This window comes from Megalopta genalis, unplaced genomic scaffold (assembly GCF_051020955.1).
Source record: "Megalopta genalis isolate 19385.01 unplaced genomic scaffold, iyMegGena1_principal scaffold0022, whole genome shotgun sequence".
Classification (NCBI taxonomy): Eukaryota; Metazoa; Arthropoda; class Insecta; order Hymenoptera; family Halictidae; genus Megalopta; species Megalopta genalis.
Genome location: NW_027476092.1, coordinates 1,011,335 through 1,017,070, shown reverse-complemented (window position 1 = coordinate 1,017,070; position 5,736 = coordinate 1,011,335). Strand labels below are relative to the sequence as shown.

The 5,736-nt window shown below is 48.3% G+C and overlaps 1 pseudogene; it reads left to right on the top strand.

The window, feature by feature from the left end:
- Positions 1–3,877: 3,877 nt before the first annotated feature.
- On the top strand, positions 3,878–4,892 carry LOC143260865 (histone-lysine N-methyltransferase SETMAR pseudogene; annotated as a pseudogene).
- Positions 4,893–5,736: the final 844 nt, after the last annotated feature.

Genomic DNA, 5,736 nt, shown 5'->3' with positions numbered 1-5,736 from the left:
AAGGACAGCCTGGCTTGGGCGTTGAGGGTGACCGCACACAACATACGTGTTACGGTCGGCAAACTAGCACTCCGGTCATCCTCGGACTCCATAAGGGCGCTGGAAGCGGAAAATGCCCTCTTGAATGGTCAGCTGGCGGAGCTGCGGGCAGAGATGTCGCGGCTCCGTCAGTTGGTGGAGGGGTGAGCGTCGGCTTCGGCGATGCCGCCTCCGAGGACGGATTCGTCACCGGTGCCGTCACCGGTGCCGCCACTGCCCGTCGGCAACTGGATGCTATCAGACCCGAGGCGGGAGCGGCGAGGGTCGCGACTGCACCCGCGGCTGGGCCGGGAAACCTGCTGGCGCAGATCGGCTCCCTCATCGATGCAATATTGGCATCGTTCAGGAGGGAGTTAGCGCCGTGGGGAGGGGTCCCGGGAAGTCGGCGACTGAGTTCGCCTGGTCTGCTGGGAGGTGCCGTGGGCCGGCTCTGGCTTGGCTCGCTTCGTCTTTTTGGTGACGGTTTGCCAACCGTCACCTGTAGGGTCCTCGACACGCTCGGGTGCCGACTGCACCTTCACGAGTGACGTGTCTCCGACTCGTTCGATTATCATGGGTTTCCCCTTTCCGGCCTTGCGGCCAGGGGAGTCCCCCGACTTGGGTGAGACTACCACGTTACCGGTGTCCGGCGCATCTTCTACCGTGGGCTCGGTTTTCACCGAGACCGCTCGCGTGGGAGTCACACATCTTTGCAAGATCACGCGAGGACTGGCGATATTAATCACCTTCCCGGATCTTGTCTTTCTCACAGACGCGGGGGGACTGACAGCTGCATTTGCAGTTCCCGCGTCTGTGGCGACGGCTTCACTCCGAGTAGGAGCTGGACCCGTCGTCTTTGAACGCTTAGTTTTTGTGTTTGTTTGTTTTTCATGACCCATAATATGTCTTGGTCTTTCATCCAGTGCGCTCCCCGGCCACCACCGACCCGCACAATTTGGAACCCGCCAAAGGCTGAGTTAGGGCTACGCACCGGATATAGTCAGCTGGCTGGGTCTGTTCCTAACCCAGCCCGCGTCCTCGCCCAGCAGAACCCACTTGCCGAAGCGTGTGGTCGTTCCAAGCCGATTGACTGGACCAGGGCTGCTTTTCTCGTCCAGCCTCCCATCTAGCCGAAGCAGAGGCCAAAGGTACGTGTTGGGGACGTCTCACCCGCAGGAGAGGGCCCCCTCAGATCCCAGGATCCTCTTTTCCGACGACAAGGGTCGCCACGCACGGCAAACACGTGGGAGACAGCAGTCGGAGAGGCTGCCTCTTCCTCTCCACCACACTTCGTTCAGTTCGCTGCGTATTTAAGAACACGAGCTATCCAGCGGTACCTTTTTCGTGGAGGCTCAAGTGTGGCTAGGGCACGTTTGTCCCTTGCGGCCTGGGTTGCCCAGGGGATTGATTGCATCCCATGTATTCCTGAGCCCAGCGGAGTGTTGTCTAGTGGCGTGTTCCGCCCACGAAAAACGGTCTGAAAAACCGTTTAACGTGAACTGGGGAACTGAAGCCACGAGTGACAACAGTTCCCCAGTCGGAAGTCATACAGCACATACAGTGCTGTACAAAGAACACGCCACAGCCCGTATGCTAAATCAGGGCCTCGCCATTATGCGAAGTACTACATGTACGACGCACTGACGGTCTCTAATGCCTTCATCGCCGATACACCCATCGACTCGGCCGATCAACCCTCCTACGCGAGAACTAGTTCGGGGGTTATCTCTCACCCTGGGTGGCCACAGACCGCCACCGCCCGAGCACCTCAGCAGTGAAGAATTCGCCCAGAAAATCAAGGTCTTGTTCAAAACAGGTGACAGGACGAAATACGCCACGAACTGGGTGTTAAAGGTATCGCCGGATGTAAGAGACCAACTAAATGCAGCAGGTAGAGTTTTCATAGGTTGGCACTCGTGCTCCCTGCGAGACTATAATACCATAAGCAGGTGCTACAAGTGCCAATCGTTCGGGCATATCGCCAAAAACAGTAAAGCCACCATGGAGACGTGTGGCCACTGCGCTGAGGACGGACACGCACATGCGAAATGTTCAAACAAGGACAAAAGCCCCTCATGCGTCAACTGTAACAGAATGAAGCGGCCACATAACCACTCCTCAAGATCAAAGGATTGCCCAGCCTACTGTCACGCAATGGAGGTGCAGAAAATAAAGACCGATTATGGTAAGTAAGCCCACAACGTTTACTAACGCAGTAACCACTGAAGGCAATACTCCGCAACACAGCAGGGATCCTATCCCCAACATTACACTAGCACAGATTAATGCAAACAATTGCAAAACGGCCATGGATAGTTTCGAGGAAGAAGCTAGTGTCCTAGCAATCCAGGAGCCACACATATACCAAAACACGAAACACCCGAATAGCATGGACATGAATGCGCAGTTAATCATAGATAACAAACCTTTTTCCAGCAACGCATCTAGAAATAAAATAAAAAGGGCCCTAGCCGTCTGCAACCCGGCGTTCACGGCACTGAAGATTGATCACCTTGTGTAACACGCACTTCACCTGTGTAGAGCTTACGGCAGGGGATCAAAACTTCTATGTCGTGAGCGCCTATTTCCAGTGCTCGGACCCCATCACCAGGTATATTGACCATCTGGATAAAATACTGTCCAGCCTCCGGGGCAAGAGCGTCATTGTCCTTGCGGATGTGAATGCCAAGTCGACGCTGTGGCACAATGCAGATAAGGACAACAGAGGGGAATTGGTGGAGGATTTAATCTCACACCACAACCTCTTCGTCGGCAACAGGCCTTCGATCCTATGGACCTTTGATAACATGAGAGGCAAATCTAACATCGATGTATTCCTGGTCGCCGGTGCGCTGGTGAACAGGGTGCATCGATGGCAGATACACGATAGCCAAACCGCGAGCGACCATAATCTAATTACTATGAAAATAGACTACTCCTCAGCAGGGGCTCCCAGATGCTCCTCAAACAGATTCAACCTGAAACGAGCCAACTGGGAGAAATTCGGGGAAGTACTCACTGCTGATTCCCGGCATATTCATGAATCAACTGCATTGTGCGACAGCGACGCCAACCGGCAGGCCACGGTAATCGAAGGCATGATAGCTCGCGCCTGTAGCGCGGCAATCCCCAGGAAAACCTGCTTCGCTAAGTCGGTTCCCTGGTGGACTACGGAGCAGGACACGCTGAAAAAGAAAGTCCGAAGGTTCAGGAGGCAGTGTCAACACACGAGAAACCACACACAGCTAGAACAACTAATAAGACAATACAAATAAACAAGAAACAAATACCACGCACACATTAGAAAAGCAAAACTCCTGAGCTGGCACTCGTTTGTGACAGCTGAGGAGAACAAAGACCCCTGGGGAGTAGTGTACAGACTACAAACCAGGAAAGTACACGCCGCTAAGGCCTGCAACAGCCTCACAGACAATAATACACACACAACCACATGGCAAGACACTGCTGCACTGCTCCTGCGTAGCCTTATACCGGATGATGAGACGAGTACTGAGACGCAATGGCACAGGTGACCTCGGTCGAATGTACGAGAGCCGCCGAACACCGCTAACACCACTTGCTTCACCACTGCGAAGATTGACGCTGCCATTCGGTAACTGAAAAGGAGGAAGGCCCCAGGTATTGACGCAATGGAACCCGAAGTAGTGTTAGGTTGTTAAGAATGAAACTTGTAGTTTACAGTTTTGCCAACTTTGACAGCTTGGTATTTGACAGTGCCTTAATATTTTTCTATGTTGTTTTTTTTTGTTAAGAAGCTACACATATTGCCGGTAAAAGGAAATTATCCTAAGCTCTAAAAAATATTATTAACTTTTTTAAAAAACTGTTGTTTTTGATAATGGATCGGTCGGAAATTCGTATTGTAATGAACTATGAGTTCTTACGTGGAACTACGGCATCGCAGACCGCGCGAAACATAAATGGTGTATTTGGTTCTAATGTAACTACTCAGCAAACAGTATCAAAATGGTTTGCCAAATTTCGGAGTGATAACTTTGACCTCACAAATGATCCACGCGGTCGCCCAGAATCAAAGGTCAATAATGACGTACTAAAGGTCACCGTTGAGTCTGATCCATCTCAAAGTGCTTATGAATTATCATTAAAGTTCGGTGTAAGCAAACAAACAATATTAACTCATTTAGCTCAAATCGGGAAAGTGAAAAAGTTAGATAAGTGGGTTTCTAATGAACTCAACGAAAACCAGAAACAAAAGCGTTTGGAAGCTTGTTTGATGTTGCTTTCTCGCCACAAATCTGATCCATTTTTGAATCGAATAATCACTGGTAATAAGAAATGGATTCAATATGACAGTCGCAAGCGTTCAGCGCAGTGGTTAGACAAGAACGAATCTCCAAAACATACTCCAAATCGTAGTATTCATCAGAAGAAGTTGATGGCCAGTGTTTGGAGGACTAGTGCAGGTGTAATTCATTACGAGTTCATGAAACCAGGCTCATCGATCACAGCAGAAATATACTTTAAGCAACTAGACAAAATGATGCTAGAACTTTAAAAAAAAACAGCCCAGATTGGTCAACAGATCGACTCCTATCTTACTGCAAGATAACGCCAGACCACACACTGCGCAAATGACCGTGGCAAAACTATAGGAATTGGAGTTGGAACTTCTTCATCATCCTCCATATTCACCAGATCTAGCTCCCACAGACTACCACTTCTTTCGTAATTTGGACAACTTCTTAATAGGAAAAAATTTCAATTCCGATAATGCAGTAAAATTTGCCTTCCAGGAATTCATAGACTCTCGTCCATCAGGTTCTTATACCACCGGGCTGAACAACCTGCCGCTTAAATGGCAACAATGTGTTGATAATTTGGGCGCATACTAAGATGAGTAAAATCGTTTCTTGTGTTTATAAATTATCAGCAAACTTTTCCTATTTTTCTACAAATATCATACTTGACGATCTGATACAAAGGGCCTGGCCCGTACTACACGCGGAGATTACGCAATTGTACAACAAGTGTCTCTCATCGGCTACATTCTCGGAAAGATGGAAACGGGGTGAAAGTAAAGTTCTCCTAAAGAACGAAGAAAAAGACCCCGCTAATTGCAAATCTGATACAGGGTGTTCCACAATTATTTTAACAGCCGAAAATGAGGGGTAGCTGAGGTCATTTGAAATAACTTTTTCCTTTGCGAAAATGCAATCTGCGGCTTTGTTTACGAGTTATTAACGGAAAACACTGACCAATGGGAGGTGACGGCGCGAAGTTCGAGAGCCCGCAGCACGAGACTCTGACAGAAGATCCGGACGGACTCGAGTCGCGTTCGAAGTACTGAACAAATCATGAAGCGAGAACTTTCCGGATTTTTTTTTACTACGTAACAGTGATATTTTTAAGAAAAACGCTATTCACCTTTACTTTAGAACGTCTGAAGAATATTTACTAATTTTTCGAACCCGAAATAGTAAGTAATTTAACCGTGACGGCCGTTTTAATTTTCTAGTGTGCATGACACCTTGTGTGTAACATATGAAATTTTTAAGCAAGGTGCACAGTGAAGATTAATAAAGTATGTAAATGATATTTTAATTTAAATAATTCCGTGTCCGAACACAGTTCAACGAATGATTCGCAAAGCTAATTTAATAAATAATAATCGTGTTAAAGGACGTAAGGGATATGTTTGTTAGAGGAGTATGAAGAATATTATCAATAAGAAACTCA